Genomic DNA, 18,014 nt, shown 5'->3' on the forward strand with positions numbered 1-18,014 from the left:
TGAGAATAAAGGAGACAGTTTTCCTCCCCTGAGGCTCCGGGGCTTGTGGATAAGGATCCTTAGAGGAAGTAGGTGACCTCTGGGATCTCCTGTTTGAGAAGATCCCGGTCACAGAGGCATTGCTCCCACTAGCCAGTTTCCTACTCCACACTGATGAGGGGCAAATACCCCGAAACAGCTGTTTGTAGATGTATACCATGTTTGGCATAGGTGGTCTCCTTGACTGGAGACTGCCCTTCCCGTGGTTGTTCCTTCCCGGTGAAAGACCTGGCTAGTTTCCTGCCAGAGTTGAGAAATATGTGATGGTGTCTCCGCGGCATTCTGTTTTTGTTTTATAGAGGCTTAGATCCTGAGGAATCTGAAGGCAGTGGATCTTCTTACAGATCCCGTTGTGTGAGACGCTTCCATCTCTTCCAGGAATAATTCACTGCAGTAATAAATCCTCCGGTCTCTGCTGCCTCCGGCCGGTGATCGCCATTCTTGGGTCACACTTGGTTGTTAGTTGATACCATTGATTTTTCCAGGACCTGTGAAGCTTTTGGAGAGGGTCTTCACTCGCCCTTTCCCATAAGGAGACGGAGCTATGCAAATTCCCCACTTATCATTGATGATTCCCTTGGCGGATCCCTATGTTGTGCTGCAGTCATAGGGATCACACTGGTGATCATTAGCCTCAGACACTAAAATAACTTTTCTATTTTTCACTGACATTTGGGCTTTTCAGCATTTACCAAAAAGCAGTTAAACAAATAATAAAAGAGCTATAAACCTGGATCATATGGAGCGTTTCCCCGACCTCCCCCTCCCCCATCACCATCAATATCATGGAGACAACACCGCACAGATCCATCATCTGAGAAATCATCACAGAATAGAAAGATCCTCCAGATCACAGATCACAGCTGTATAATAATCACCAGATCCTCCATATATAATGATCCCGGAGAGATCAAGTCAGGAGGAGGTGACAGGAATCCACCAAGAGACCACCAGAGGGGAATCTGCATAGCTCCACCCCCTTCTGGAAACCACACCTCCTTCCTACAAGGATCCGCCCACCTCCACAATCAGCAGCACAAGCCCTGGAGCCTCAGGGAAGGAAGATTGCTGCCTTCAATCCCAAGGAGGTGGATGAAAGTGTGACGCCCTGGCCGGGCCAGGTAGTCACAAATAGGGTCCCGCATTACACCCTTCCCCCACAGGTAACACACAGCCAACCCTTAAAACCCTAGTCACCCCCCTAAGGGCTTGATAGACACGCCAGGGGGCGGAACCAGGCAGTAGGAAGACGCCCACCGAGGAGTTTTAGACAGCCTGGGGCAGGAAAAAGTCAGTTTGTGTTTAGAGTTCAAGTTGGAGAGGAGAGTGGGCAGAGGCGAATACCCCAAGTTGGACAGGTGCCAGGGTAGGAGCCCTGGTGCCATTGGCTAGGAGGCAGACGGCGGTCTTCGTCTGCAGGAGGCGGGAAGACGGCTCAGTGGAACCGATGTGGACCGGGACATGGTAGAACCCCGCCGGTACCAACCCGGGGAACCAATTCGGAAACCAGAGCACACAGGGGGGTTCTCAGACCCTGAAGCTAGGCTCAGAAGCGACTGCAACTAGTTAATTAACTGATTGCGGCCAGGACTAGAGGTCCTTGTGCTGTTTCTATTTGTCTTAGGTAAAACTGTTATTTAATGTTTTTCATGCTTGTCTCTGCTGCCATCTACTGGTTAGACCTTTTGGCTCCTCTGTTTCTTTTGTCCAGCCCATGGGAGTGTCTGATGACCCTCTTGCATCACATCCTGGTATGTTCATTCCAACCGGAGTTTTGTGAGAAACACATCCCTTATTGGAGCGGCTGAAGCAAAGTCTTCTGACCACGTAGTAGCTTCAGAGACAAGCATCACTAGAGAATTACAATGCCAAGTACTTGGATTACTGCACTCTGCATGTCCTAACCTTTGGAGAAAATAAACCACCATTGTTTCATCTCAGCATGTGCATGTTTCACTCTGGAGCGCTCTGGTCCTGTCTGCCCCACCTATAGGAAAAACGAAGGTAAGACTCTCACAACCTCTCACAACTACGCGCCTTCCATCACCTTTAAGTGGGGACAGAAGAGTCAGAAGACTGCTTAACAGCTCAATACCCCGGCTACAGATCCCTAAGAGCCCTGTAACGTCCCATGTAATCTGCCTAGCAACAAGCCTTGTGCACTAGTCTGCCTGCACAGTGCATGCCTGGACAAGCCTAAGGGGAAGCTCTCCCATCTGCCACGTCCTGTGTCACCTCTGCTTGCATTGTAAAGGGACAGTTTATGCACCTGCTGTTTCTCTCCTGCTATACGCCTTCTATAGACTTGCAGTACATCATTACTGCACATTGCTGGACTGCGAACCCCAAGTTTTGCTAAAGACACCTTGGGAATCTCATCAGGGAGTCCTTGCAGAGCTGCACAACAATTTTCGGATCCCTATTCAAAAGTCAAGTTTCTTAAAGAGACAGTACACCATAAATCAAAATGGCCGAAAAAGACCTTGGACAGTTCCCCACTGCTGAAACAGAGCAAATACAATCTGATACTGTCCATTATGAAGCCCAGGAGGCAGAGCCCACGCTTTCAGCAGACCAAGTTGTCCGACCGAAGCGCTCTTCCAAACCCACGATAAAAGTCACTGAAAACTATCACACTATGAAAGACGAGCTATGTGAACACCTGGAAGAACAGTGGGAATGAGTCACCTATTACATGTCAAGACTTGAATCCTCATCAGGTGATGCCACATGCTTACTAGCCGCTATGGAACGGCTGAACACAGCTCATGAAAGATACAAGAGACTGTCAACAAGGTACATTACCTTTCTAAAAGACTCTAAAATTGATGAAGCTCTTTCAGACCTGAGCAAGGAAGAAGAGGTGGACAAGGAAAGAGATGCCAAGGTGCAAGATGCCATAGACAAGGCCGAACACCGTATCTCACCAGCAAGAAACCAGATCACACCTGTGAGGTAAATCCGGAGATATGACGATAAATCATGACATTCAAGTCATGTCAGGAAGCCCTCTCCTGGTGTCACTACCCCCTTCCCTTCACACAACTGGTTTAGCAACAAATCCATGGCCATGTCCTGTGATATGGAAATTAGGTGGCTTTAGGACAATGGACACAGGATGACTCCCTGCCGTCACCCTGTAGTAGGAGCTGCTAGCTAGTTAGCAAGGCTATGGAAATAGCCAGACAGAACGACTCCAGTAAAAAATGGTTCATATCTCGCAAGCCATATTTCCGATAAATATGGCAACCATAAAAATGGTGTCTCCGCATGTGGACGATGCCGGCACCCCCTTTTTATGGGAACAGGACATTGGGAAATGCCCCAGGCGTGATATCAGCCAATGGGGAACTGGCAGACAGGTCATGAGTCCCCTCGTTCTGTAGCTAAATTCATAACTGTCACAATGAGAGCATTGGCGTCTGCCTACGACGCTCCCAGGCAAAGTTATAGCCAAAATCCCCTTTGCTGGATAATTCTGATCCATGCAGGGGGAGTGGCAGTGCTTCCCTGTGAGGTCACTAAGGTAGGAGGGGACCTGGATCTGCCCAGGTTGATAACCCTACTTCGGCCATTTTCCAGCGTTCTTCTGCTCGGGGGCCTGGTTGGGAAAGACCTGTGAGGGGGTTCCTGGAAACCTGGTCTACAGCGCCCCCCTGTGGCCAGACGCAACAAGGTAACTGCTGGAACTGTGTATGCCTGTTTGTAACCCATGCTTTATCTGTAACTGTACTCTGACATATGTATATTCTGTAGATTCCCTATTGTATATATTGTAGTTCTAGTGTGCTTTAGGCTGATTAAAGTATATAATTAATCTTGAGCTGTTCTGTTATCTCGATCTCGAATCCCACGTCTGTGTGTTCGGCTAATAGTTACCGTGAAGCGGTTGGTGGCAGCGAGTTGTGCCAAGGATTATTGTGGGGAGGCCAGTGAGATTCGGGAAGATATTATATATTCCGCCCGCGGAGGTCGGGGGAATATATACCCTACTCTCACCGGGGACCCTTCAATAATCGGCATAAGTAGTATAGCGGCCTCCTTGCTTATTGTCGGGCAATTCCATAATTGGCCTGACTATAAGAGGGGCGCTAGAGAGCGCGTCACGTGCTCTGTCTGTCGGTCGGGAGGTATAAAGTAGGGGTGACCCCCACTTGTTACCCCCCGATTGTGACGTACTGGTAGCCAGCGCGGGGGATTTCTGAGTGACCCCCCCCGGTGGTTTGTGACATATTGGTGGCAGCGGTGGGATTTCTAAGTGACCCCCCCGGTGGTTTGTGACATATTGGTGGCAAGCGGTGGGATCGAGATAATAGTGTGTGTGAGTGTGAGACCCATACTCCCAGACACTAAAGACTGCCTGCAGCAGCTGTGGCTGCTGGGGTCTTCAGACTAGCTCAACACTAGAGTGTCAGAGTGCAGATACTGTAAGGTGTGTGGAGGCATCAGGTGTCAGTTCTGTGTCAGTGACCAAAAGTCTGCAAGAATGGCTGAGAGCACCAGGAGCAAAGCCAAAGGAATGGCCGATGCTCAGGCCAGAGACGATGAGGAGGTTGTCCACGAGTCCTCCAGGAGCTCGACGCCAGAAAACAGCTCTGCAGAGGACATTGCACAACCGGGCACTGCTGGACAAGATGAGGAGCAGCTCGCCCAAGGTTCCTCAACGAGCCAGATGCCAGCCCTCCGCTCTGCAATGGACAGTGAATCACCAGGCTCCGCAGCGGGCCGCAGATCACCACGTGCCATTCCACCGAGCCTGGGAGGCTCGGATAGCCTTCTTCAAATGGCTATGGCCCTACGCCAGGCTGGAGACCGGGAGGGCTACAAGGAACTCATGGCCGAGCGTGAGCGGCAAGCAGCGCGTGAAGAGCGCCAGGCAGAGCGTAACTACCAGCTGCAGCTAGCTCAGCTCCGGCCCTCATCAGCCACCCGTGACCTTCCAGACACCAAACTTCCAAAGGTCCGTGTTGAGGACTTCCCAGTGCTGGAGAAGGATGGAGACTTGGACTCTTTCTTGACTGCTTTTGAACGGACTTGCTTGCAGCATCATCTGAACAAGGACCAGTGGGCCAAATACCTGACCCCCCGTTTAAGGGGTAAGGCCCTGGATATCCTTGGGGACTTGCCTGCTGAGGCGGATCAGGGCTACGACACCATCAAGCGGGCCCTGATCCAACAGTACAACCTCACCCCGGAGTCCTACCGCAAGAAGTTCCGGACGCTACAGAAGGGACCAAAGGACTCCTGGGCTGACCACCGGCGGGCACTTGCCCGAGCTGCCGACCACTGGACCCAAGGCCTGCAGCTTTCCACCGGACCGGAGATCCTGGACTTGTTCATCACGGAGCAACTCTTGTGGAACTGCCCTGAGGATCTCCGCCAGTTCATCCGAGACCAGAAGCCAAAGGGATCCACGGCTACAGCTGCCCTGGCAGATGACTACACCAACAATCGGGCTCCTGAAGCCAGGAGAGCAGCCACCAGCAGCACCTGGAGAGGGGGTAAGATGAACTCTGCGACTGCCCCACCTGCCCCTAGACTGCAGGGGGTGTCCCCCTCAACTCCCCTCTCCAGGCCCGTGGCAGAACCAAGACGGTGCCACCAGTGCAACCTACCTGGACACTTCAAGGCCATGTGCCCTCAGCGTCCCAAGGCCCCGGCTCCGTCCCCGTCCCAAGGGCCGCCCAAGGTGTATTGTGTGGGTGGGGGTGGTGGTAGGTCCCTGGACAGCTTCCAACCTGTCACCGTCGGCCAGTCTGTGACCATAGGACTGCGAGACAGCGCCTCGGAGGTGACTCTGGTGCGGCCTGAGATGGTGTCCCCCCAAGACTTGATCCCTGGAAAAACCCTCGCTGTCTCCGGGATTGGAGGCACTGACCCGGCGCTGCCTGTTGCTGACATTTATGTGGACTGGGGCGCAGGGCGGGGGGTGAGGGAGGTGGGGGTAACTGATCGGATCCCTGCAAACGTGCTACTTGGGACAGATTTGGGGCAAATAACCTCCCAGTTTGGCCCCGCCCCAAAGGCTGAACCTTCAGCCAGTGCTGACGTGCCTCCGGACAATGTTAATGTGTTATCTATGAATGATGTAAGGGAGGAGGGAGTGAACTCTGATATTTCTGCTTGCACAGACACCATAGACACACACACAGCTGCAGCTGTGACAGGGGAGGGGGTCAGAGAAAGGTGTGACAATGCCTCTACAAGTAATCAGCCTGTGAGCTGGGATCTGTTGCCCTCTGCAGGGATAAGCAGAGAGCAGGGTGCTGCAGGGGGAGGACCAGTGTGTGGGGTGGGGGCTACCACAGCAAATGTGGGGTCCCCAGAGATTTCACAGCGGGGTTCTGTTGCTGCAGGGGGGGAACAGGCAGGTGAGATTGGGGCCGGTCCAGGAGCGGAAGTGCTCCCAGGTAAGATCTCGGTGCAGGGTTCCCCCACAACCGGGGTGTCAGGAAGCCAGGTAGGTCTGCCTGAACCGGCGACTTGGTCAGGAACGGAGGAGGAGCAGGCACGACCCACGGTCGCAGCGGCTGTGGCCGCTGTCACCCGCAGTGGGAGTGCTGGAAGCCAAGGGGCCTCCCGGAGGTCCGATAGCTCTTCCCCTTCTGACCAAGTGGCAGCCGAGTCAGGTGGAGGCCAGGACACAGGTCCCGGGGTACTGACTGAAGATGTGACAGTCTCGTCGATTCTGGCCACATCTAGTCAGGGGTTTCAGGCAGCGTTAGAAGCTGACGACAGCCTGAAAGCTCTTAAGGAGCAGGCGGCACAGCCTCCCTCGGACTCGGACCCGGAGCGAGTGGTCTGGGACCAAGGACGGCTGTACCGGGCCACGGTCCAGCAGGGTTCACCGGAGGCGTGGCCCAGGGACCGACAGTTGGTGGTACCCTATCCGTTCCGGACGGAGTTGTTGCGGATCGCACATGAGATTCCGATGGCCGGACACCTAGGGATCGCTAAGACCAAGGCCAGGTTAAACCAGCATTTCTACTGGCCAAAAATGGGGGCCGATGTGGCTGCCTACTGCCGTTCGTGTGAAACCTGTCAGAGAGTGGGGAAGGCGGGGCCACGCCCCAAAGCCCCACTGGTATCTCTGCCAATCATCGATGAGCCTTTCAGGAGGGTGGCTGTGGATCTGGTCGGCCCGCTGGCCATCCCCAGCAGCTCCGGGAAACGCTTCATACTGACGGTAGTGGACTATGCCACCCGGTACCCAGAAGCAGTGGCCTTGTCGTCCATTCGGGCTGACAAGGTGGCCACCGCATTGCTGGAGATTTTCTCCCGAGTGGGTTTTCCCCAGGAAATGCTCACCGACCGGGGGACCCAATTCATGTCCCAGCTGATGGAGACCCTCTGTAAGCAAGTCCAGGTGCGACATCTGGTGGCCAGCCCGTACCATCCACAGACTAATGGCCTGTGCGAGCGGTTCAATGGCACCTTAAAGCAGATGCTTAAGATGTTGGTCGACTCCCATGGGCGTGACTGGGAGCGGTATCTCCCACACCTGTTATTTGCTTACCGGGAGGTTCCACAGGCCTCAACAGGATTCTCACCGTTTGAGCTCCTGTACGGGCGACGTGTGCGGGGCCCCCTGGCTCTGGTGAAAGAGGCTTGGGAAGGGGATTTGGCCACCCCTGGAGTGTCGGTTATCGAGTATGTCATGCGCTTCCGGGACAAAATGCAGGCCTTGACGCAACTGGTACACGACAATATGGCTCAAGCCCAGGCTGATCAGAAGCGTTGGTACGACCAGAACGCTTGTGAGAGGACCTACCAAGTGGGTCAAGAGGTGTGGGTACTGGTCCCCGTACCACAGGACAAGCTTCAGGCAGCCTGGGAAGGCCCATACCTCGTGTACCAACAGCTCAACCCTGTGACGTACCTGGTCACCCTGGACCCTGCCCGTGGAAGGCGGAAGCCCTTCCATGTGAACATGATGAAGGCACATCATGAGCGGGAGGCATGTGCGCTCCCCGTGTGCAACCTGCCTGAGGAGGGAGAAGCGGAAACCCTCTTGGATATGCTAGCCCAGGTTAGGGCAGGCGGATCCATTGAGGATGTGGAGGTTGGCCACCAGCTCTTGGAGGACCAACGGGCCCAGCTGTGGGCCACCCTACACCCCTTCCGGGGGTTGTTTACCAACCAGCCCGGAAGGACTGACTTGGCTGTCCATCACGTGGACACTGGGGATCATCCCCCGATCCGGCGTTCAGCATATCGGGTCTCCCTGGAGGTGCAGCAACACATGCGCCAGGAGATTGACGAGATGCTGAAGCTGGGGGTGATCCAGGCATCCAACAGCGCTTGGGCCTCGCCTGTAGTCCTCGTCCCTAAGAAGGACCGAACCACTCGGTTCTGCGTGGACTACAGGGGGCTCAATGCGGTCACGGTCGCCGATGCGTACCCAATGCCACGCATCGATGACCTGCTCGATCAGTTGGCCGGGGCTCAGTACCTGACCATCATGGATCTGAGCCGGGGATATTGGCAGATCCCCCTGACTCGCAAGGCCAGGGAACGCTCTGCCTTTATTACCCCATTTGGACTGTACGAGTCCACGGTGATGCCATTCGGGATGAGGAATGCCCCTGCCACTTTCCAGCGGATGGTCAACACCCTGCTCAAGGGACTTGAAGGGTACGCGGCCGCGTACCTGGATGACATTGCCGTCTTCAGTCCCACCTGGGAGGACCACCTAGAGCATCTAGCACAGGTGCTCAGGCGGATCCACCGGGCAGGTTTGACCATCAAGCCGGGAAAGTGTCAGCTGGCCATGAGCGAGGTCCAGTACCTCGGTCACCGGGTAGGTGGGGGAACGCTGAAGCCCGAGCCTGAGAAAGTGGAGGCCATCGCATCCTGGCCCACCCCCAGGACCAAGAAGCAGGTGATGTCCTTCTTGGGGACCGCTGGGTACTATAGGAGGTTTGTTCCATGCTATAGTAGCCTGGCAAAGCCCTTGACGGACCTCACCAAGAAGAAGCTGCCCTCTGCAGTCGATTGGACAGTGGACTGCGAGACAGCCTTCCGGGCCCTAAAGGACGCCCTGTCCAGCCCGCCCGTGCTACAGGCAGCCGACTTCACGCGGCCGTTTGTAGTACAGACCGACGCCAGTGACTTCGGCCTCGGTGCGGTGCTCAGCCAGGTGGACTCTGCGAGCCAAGAGCACCCAGTCTTGTACCTGAGCAGGAAGCTGTTACCAAGGGAAGTGGCCTATTCTACAATGGAGAAGGAGTGCCTGGCCATAGTGTGGGCCCTGCAGCGTCTGCAACCCTATCTATACGGGCGCCACTTCATCGTGGAGACGGACCACAATCCCCTCAGCTGGTTGCACACCGTCTCTGGGACGAATGGGCGATTGTTGCGATGGAGCCTTGCGCTCCAGCAATACAACTTCACCATTCGCCACAAAAGGGGCCGTGACCACGGTAACGCAGACGGGCTGTCCCGACAAGGAGAGGTCGCGGACGGGCGCACGGGGGAACACCGGAGTGTGCTGCCCCCTAGCGCCCTCAAAAGGGGGGAGGTGTGAGGTAAATCCGGAGATATGACGATAAATCATGACATTCAAGTCATGTCAGGAAGCCCTCTCCTGGTGTCACTACCCCCTTCCCTTCACACAACTGGTTTAGCAACAAATCCATGGCCATGTCCTGTGATATGGAAATTAGGTGGCTTTAGGACAATGGACACAGGATGACTCCCTGCCGTCACCCTGTAGTAGGAGCTGCTAGCTAGTTAGCAAGGCTATGGAAATAGCCAGACAGAACGACTCCAGTAAAAAATGGTTCATATCTCGCAAGCCATATTTCCGATAAATATGGCAACCATAAAAATGGTGTCTCCGCATGTGGACGATGCCGGCACCCCCTTTTTATGGGAACAGGACATTGGGAAATGCCCCAGGCGTGATATCAGCCAATGGGGAACTGGCAGACAGGTCATGAGTCCCCTCGTTCTGTAGCTAAATTCATAACTGTCACAATGAGAGCATTGGCGTCTGCCTACGACGCTCCCAGGCAAAGTTATAGCCAAAATCCCCTTTGCTGGATAATTCTGATCCATGCAGGGGGAGTGGCAGTGCTTCCCTGTGAGGTCACTAAGGTAGGAGGGGACCTGGATCTGCCCAGGTTGATAACCCTACTTCGGCCATTTTCCAGCGTTCTTCTGCTCGGGGGCCTGGTTGGGAAAGACCTGTGAGGGGGTTCCTGGAAACCTGGTCTACAGCGCCCCCCTGTGGCCAGACGCAACAAGGTAACTGCTGGAACTGTGTATGCCTGTTTGTAACCCATGCTTTATCTGTAACTGTACTCTGACATATGTATATTCTGTAGATTCCCTATTGTATATATTGTAGTTCTAGTGTGCTTTAGGCTGATTAAAGTATATAATTAATCTTGAGCTGTTCTGTTATCTCGATCTCGAATCCCACGTCTGTGTGTTCGGCTAATAGTTACCGTGAAGCGGTTGGTGGCAGCGAGTTGTGCCAAGGATTATTGTGGGGAGGCCAGTGAGATTCGGGAAGATATTATATATTCCGCCCGCGGAGGTCGGGGGAATATATACCCTACTCTCACCGGGGACCCTTCAATAATCGGCATAAGTAGTATAGCGGCCTCCTTGCTTATTGTCGGGCAATTCCATAATTGGCCTGACTATAAGAGGGGCGCTAGAGAGCGCGTCACGTGCTCTGTCTGTCGGTCGGGAGGTATAAAGTAGGGGTGACCCCCACTTGTTACCCCCCGATTGTGACGTACTGGTAGCCAGCGCGGGGGATTTCTGAGTGACCCCCCCCGGTGGATCTCACTGGCCTCCCCACAATAATCCTTGGCACAAGTAGTATAGCGGCCTCCTTGCTTATTGTCGGGCAATTCCATAATTGGCCTGACTATAAGAGGGGCGCTAGAGAGCGCGTCACGTGCTCTGTCTGTCGGTCGGGAGGTATAAAGGAGGGTTGACTCCTGCTTGTTACCCCCCGATTGTGACGTACTGGTAGCCAGCGCGGGGGATTTCTAAGTGACCCCCCCGGTGGTTTGTGACAACACCGATCAACCTCATCTAGACGTTCCTCTCGGTCATCCGGGTCATCATCCTCAAGAAGCTCAGCCCTGAGCGACAGGATACTAGAGGCCCGCATAAGAGCAGAGGAATCCAAGGTAAGACGTTCCTTCACAGAAAGAGAAGTAGAGGAAGAAGCCAAAAGGGCAGAAGCAGAAGCCAAAAGGGCAGTGGCAGAAGCCCTTCCAAAAGCAGAAGCTGCTAAAGCGGAAGCCAAAAGGGCAGAAGCCAAAAGGGCAGAAGCGGAGGCTCGGATAAAGATTCTTCGGTCACAGATGGAAGAGGAAGTTGCGCTAGCTAAAGTGAGACTACTTGAGCAAGCATTGATCCAAGGTCCTGATCCAGCTGACTCACCACCACTGGAAGTAGACAATCCAGTTGATCGCACAAGAGACTATGTACTGAATCAGTTACCTGTAGCAACCCCGGTTTGCATTACCGTCCAAGCCGACAACACCGAAACCTCCAACTTACCTCTACCAGTGCCAGTGCCACCTAAAGCACCCGAGCAAATTAATAACAGTCACCAAGAGGTGCCCTCTCAAACACAGTCACCACGGCAAGAAGGCAACCAAGTGTTTCCTGACCCACTTCCACAGCTCAAGCAGCGGTCATCAGAATCTACAGAGGCTAAACCACAGCTCCACCCTGCAGCAACGTCATTCTACCCGGGAACATCTCATCCATTCACGCCAGGCAGCCCATACGCACCAGGGGCATCACGAATCGTCGTGGCAACAAGTGGTGAGAAATCAGATATGTCTGAGTGTCGCGGGCGGAGGAGGGGACGCTGCGCTCTCCCACTGCTCGGGTCCGGCCGCTGCTGCGGCTGCCGCTGCTGCTCGGTGGTGGCTCGAGCGGTGGGCCGGATCCCGGGGACTCGAGCGGCGCTCCTCGACCGTGAGTGAAAAGGGGGATTTTGATTGTGGGGGTTTTGATTATTGTCCGTGACGCCACCCACAGTTTTGGTGATATTGGTGACACCACCGCTGCTCTAGACGGGAATCCCAGGAGCGATGACAGGGAGCAGCTTTGTTGTTAGTTCTCCCCTCCATGGGTAGGGGGTTGGTTGTCCCGGGGCCCGGTGATGGGGTAGGGATGGATTGCAGGCGGGCTACAGGGCCTGGTGAGGTGCAGGGTCGCGGGGGCAGCGCTGTGCCGCACGGCACGGTGGTACTCACTCAGCCAATGATGAGGACACAGTTCTCGGTAAAACAAACGGCTGGATGGACGGGTCCCACAAGTGGCTGCGGTGTTGTTTCTCCCGGCAGGTTGGTGGTGACTGCCTTTCCCTGCACCTATGTACGGTAGATGGTTCCAATGGGTTCCCACCGGTAACCCGCTCCCCAGCTTGGATATGGGCTGGAGGAGCCCATTTTGCCCGCAGGCTCTGGCCCTGAGAAACGGTTGCCTTGGCGGTGGCGGTGGCTCCCTCCCTTGGTTGGACTGTTGCCTTCTGTCGGGACCTGGCTGTTGGGAAACCCAGGAGGTTCCCTTCACTAACGAATTCGGCAAATTCACGGCGACTCCTAGCCTTGCCGGGGTCCGTAAGCCCCTGCCAGATGGTGCTGGCTTCTCTTTGCGTACCGGTCCGGTACCGCCGGGCCACCGCCCGTCCACGGTCCTTACGGTAGACTCCGATAGACCACTCCTGCAGACGGTCACCACCGTCTGTCAACCTTGCTGATCCGTCCGGGCCACACACCTGGACCAATTTTTGTCTGCTCACTTGCCACTCTCCTTCCTTCCACTTTCACTTCCCTAGCTAGACTGTCTACTTTTCCCGCCTCTAGGACTGTGAACTCCTTGGTGGGCGGGGCCAACCGCCTGGCCCACCCCCTGGTGTGAACATCATCCCCTGGAGGAAGGCAACAAGGGTTTTGTGTCTGACTTCGGTGTGCCTGACCGGGAGTGTGGGGTGTGTGGGTGTTATTCTCTGTGGCCCCTGGCTTGTCCAGGGCACCACATGAGTTTGCCAGGTTCATGGTGAGCAGAGAGCTAATCAACACTAGTCTCACGAAATTCGATGATCGTGCAGAGAGCTACAGGGCCTGGAAAGCAACTTTCAAGGCAGCCATCGCCAATCTCAACTTCACTGCAGAACAGGAGCTCGACCTCCTGATCAAGTGGTTGGGCCCAGGCTCTACAAACCATATCAAGAGCCTCAAAACCGTCTATGTGGGACAAGCAGAAGCAGGTCTCACTGCTGCATGGCAGAGACTGAAACGCACCTTTGGCAGCGTAGAAGCAATAGAGAAAGCCCTATTCAAGAGACTGCAGGACATCCCAAAGATCAACCTTAAAGAAGTCCACAAGCTTCAAGACCTAAGTGATCTGCTCATGGAGCTGGAGCTCGCCAAAAGAGATCCTCGTCTGTCTGGGCTGTGCTACCTGGATACAGCCCATGGAGTGAACCCAATTGTGGTGAAGCTGCCATACAGTCTGCACGAGAAATGGGCAACGTCAGTCTCAAGGTACAAAAGAATGCATGACGTCACCTTTCCCCCATTTATTCAGTTCTGCAAGTTCATCGATGAGCAGGCCCAGATGAGGAACGACCCCAGCCTCGACTTCCTAGAGTTCAACACTTCGGCAGCCGCAACATCATCATCAAGGTATGAAGGTGCCATACACAAACGCAGAGACATTAAGAACACTGTGAGTGTCAGGAAGACTGAGCTACCATCACCTGCAGCACGCACAGATAAACCGAACACCATCTCATCACGAGATAAGTCTTTCAATCAAGAATGTCCCATCCATAAAAAACCGCATTCACTGAACAAGTGCAGAGGGTTTAGATCCAAAACCCTACAGGAGCGCAAGAAAGTCCTCACAGAGCTTGGGATCTGTTTCAAATGCTGCGCATCACTTGAGCACATGGCCAAGGACTGTAAATCCATCGTCAAGTGTGAGGAGTGTCATAGTGAAAAACACGTTTCAGCCATGCACCCAACCCAGCTAGCTAGAGACACACCGGCTGCAGTCACCACCACTCCCACTCCAAGTCATGGCGGGGAGTCCAAGAATCAGACTGACACCACCACAGCCGTCTCCTGCTCATGCTCAGGGGTATGTGGAGAGGGCCAAAAACACAGAAATGTTGTGCCCGAATATGCCTCATCAAGGTTTATCCCGAGGGACATCCAGAAAAGGCAATGAAGGTGTATGCCATCATAGATGACCAAAGCAACCGGTCCCTAGCAGGAACCAAATTCTTTGAAGCCTTCGGAATTAATGGACCATCAGAACCCTACACCTTGAACACCTGCTCGGGTCGCATAGAGACTAGCGGCAGAAGAGCCCAGGGATTCATTGCTTGTCCTATCAATGGGAAGACTGAAATACCTCTACCAACGCTCGTTGAATGTGACCAAATACCCAGCCACAGGAATGAAATTCCTACCCCAGAAGCTGCATTTCATCAACCACACCTAAGACACCTCGCTAGCGTTATCCCACCTCTGGACAATAATGCGGAGATTCTACTCCTGCTCGGCAGAGACAATCTAAGGGTACACAAGGTGCGACAGCAGTGTAATGGGCCTGACTATGCACCATACGCCCAGAGACTGGACTTGGGATGGGTAGTCATAGGAAATGTGTGCGTTGATCGATCATAAATTGACTCCTTCAAGACTTACGTGCATGGAGATGGGCGCACAACCTGCTTAAAGCCATGTCCTCATCACTATGGAGTGAAAGAGAAGTCTCCAGACACAATACAGCTACCTGACATCGCTTCTTCTCTGCATATCGACAACTTGGGAAGATCAGTCTTTCACACAACCAAGGACGACGATAAAGTAGCCTTGTCAGTAGAGGACAGAGAATTCATCGGAATAATGGACTGTGAGTTTTCTAAAGACAAAACCAACCACTGGGTCTCTCCATTACCCTCCCGATCTACCAGGGTAAGACTCCCAAACAACCGAGCTCAAGCTCAGACCAGATTTAACTCTCTTCAGCGTTCTATGAACAGCAAGCCTGAAATGAGAGAACACAGCGTCGCCTTTATGGACAAGGAAGTCTGCAACAACCTGGCAGAACCTGTACCAACCGAACTGAATCCAGCAGATCACGCAACTAGACCTACGTCTATAAGTTCTTTTGCTAACTCTTCTTGGCTTACAGGTCCAGAGTTCCTGCTGAGACAGTCAGAAGAAGGTGTCCAGGAAGCCTTCAGCATCCTAGATCCAGACAATGATCCAGATGTCCGAGCTGAAGTCAATGCCCTGGCCACCAGTGCAGAAAAAACTTCCAACCTCGGTTGCCAACGTTTTGAACGTTTCTCCAGCTGGATGAGGCTCGTCAGGACTGTCGCTAGGTTAGTGCATATCGCCAGATGCTGTCGTACAGACCTTAAAAACAAAGACTGTCATCGCTGGCATGTCTGCCACAAACCCCTTTCTGCTGCGGACATCTCCCATAGCGAGTCCCTCATAATACGCCACCTCCAACAGAGTGAATTCACCATAGAATGGAAGTGTTTATACAACAAACAGCAGATTCCATTAAGAAGTCCTCTCGCCAATTTAAAGCCACTTATCGACAGTTTCGGCTTACTGAGAGTTGGTGGTCGTTTAAATCAGGCTCATCTTGGAGTTGCAGAACAAAATCCTCTCATCATTCCCAACAAACACCATGTTACAGTCTTGCTGATCCGACAACACCATGAAAAGACTGAACACCAAGGCAGGCAAATTACAGAAGGTGCTTTACGGTCCGCAGGCCTCTGGATTATTGGAATGAAGAGACGTGTAGCACAAAAACTACACGATTGTGTGCACTGTCGTAAAGCGAGAGCAAAACAACTGTACCAGCAAATGGCTGACTTGCCTACAGACAGACTTTCTACAGAGCCACCTTTCACCTACGTGGGCCTAGACGTTTTCGGACCATGGAAGGTGTCCACACGCAGAACTCGCGGAGGCCAAGCAAACAGCAAGCGGTGGGCTGTGTTATTCACCTGCATGAGTGTTCGAGCCGTTCACATTGAGGTGTTAGAGTCCATGGATACCTCCAGCCTAATCAACGCTTGAGAAGGTTCCTTGCCATCAGAGGACCAGTGAAACAGCTGAGGTCTGACCGTAGAAGCAACTTCGTCGGTGCATGTAGAGAACTGAACATCGACACCAAACCTATCCAAGATCAGCTGGCAGAGAAAGGTTGCACCTGGATCTTCAATCCCCCCTCACAGTTCTCACATGGGAGGCTCCTGGGAGAGGATGATCGGGATTTCACGCAACATCTTGAACTCCATGCTAATGGACGTCAATTCCTCAAGACTCACACATGAGACTCTAGTCACTCTTTTAGCTGAAGTCTCAGCCATTATCAATTCAAGACCCCTTGTGCCGGTGACCATGGATCCAGAAACACCAACCATATTAACTCCTACTATTCTCATTACCCAAAAAACTGACAACGCGGTAATGCCCAGCGGAGAGTTCACCCACGCGAACACTTATCAAAAACACTGGAAACGGGTTCAATACTTGGCTGACTACTTCTGGAACCGATGGAGGAAGGAATACCTCACCATTCTTCAAGGAAGAAAGAAGTGGTGACATCCCAAGCCGAACCTCAAAGAAGGAGAATTAGTCCTCATGAAAGATCAGACGACAGAAAGGACTGACTGGCCTATGGGACTGATTACTAGGATACTGCCTAGCCAGGACGGCAATGTTCGGAAGGTGGAGCTAAAGGTCATCAGGAAAGGTGAGACGAAGACCTTTGCAAGGCCAATCCATGAACTTGTTCTGCTTTTGCCCATAGAGAGCGTCCCTACAGGATGAACGCTACCGGACCTGAACTTTGAGCCATCCTTCTTGTTTTGGACTCAATTGAGCTTGTTTTTGCATTTAACATGCCTTTCCTTTCAGGTTGTATTATGGACTTAATAGTGAAATCCCCAAAGTGAATTTCAGACGGGGAGTGTGCTGTTTCTATTTGTCTTAGTTAAAACTGTTATTTAATGTTTTTCATGCTTGTCTCTGCTGCCATCTACTGGTCAGACCTTTCGGCTCCTCTGTTTCATTTGTCCAGCCCATGGGAGTGTCTGATGACCCTCTTGCATCACTTCCTGGCTTGTTCATTCCAGCCAGAGTTTTGTGAGAACAACATCCCTTATTGGAGCTACTAGGAGCAAAGTCTTCTGACCACGTAGTAGCTTCAGAGGCAAGCATCACTGGAGAATTACAATGCCAAGTACTTGGATTACTGCACTCTGCATGTCCTAACCTTTGGAGAAAATAAACCACCATTGTTTCATCCCAGCATGTGCATGTTTCACTCTGGAGCGCTCTGGTCCTGTCTGCCCCACCTATAGGAAAAACGAAGGTAAGATTCTCACAACCTCTCACAACTACGCACCTTCCATCGCCTTTAAGTGGGGACAGAACAGTGACATCTGGTCAATCTGCCGCTATAGGAGACGCAGTGACATCTGGTCAATCTGCTGCTATAGGAGACACAGTGACATCTGGTCAATCTGCTGCTATAGGAGATGCAGTGACATCTGGACAATCTGTCGCTATAGGAGACGCAGTGACATCTGGCCAATCTGCCGCTATAGGAGACGCAGTGACATCTGGCCAATCTGCCGCTATAGGAGACGCAGTGACATCTGGCCAATCTGCTGCTATAGGAGACGGAGTGACATCTGGTCAATCTGCCGCTATAGGAGACGCAGTGACATCCGGTCAATCTGCTGCTATAGGAGACGCAGTGACATCTGGACAATCTGCCGCTATAGGAGACACAGTGACATCTGGCCAATCTGCTGCTATAGGAGACGGAGTGACATCTGGTCAATCTGCTGCTATAGGAGACGCCTTGACATCTGGTCAATCTGCTGCTATAGGAGACGCAGTGACATCTGGACAATCTGCCGCTATAGGAGACGCAGTGACATCTGGCCA

At 53.1% G+C, this 18,014-nt stretch overlaps 1 pseudogene; it reads right to left on the reverse strand.

The window, feature by feature from the left end:
- Positions 1-711: 711 nt before the first annotated feature.
- LOC142297959 (U7 small nuclear RNA) lies at positions 712-772 on the reverse strand (annotated as a pseudogene).
- Between the last annotated feature and the right edge of the window lie 17,242 nt (positions 773-18,014).

Source organism: Anomaloglossus baeobatrachus, chromosome 3 (genome assembly GCF_048569485.1).
Source record: "Anomaloglossus baeobatrachus isolate aAnoBae1 chromosome 3, aAnoBae1.hap1, whole genome shotgun sequence".
NCBI lineage: Eukaryota > Metazoa > Chordata > Amphibia > Anura > Aromobatidae > Anomaloglossus > Anomaloglossus baeobatrachus.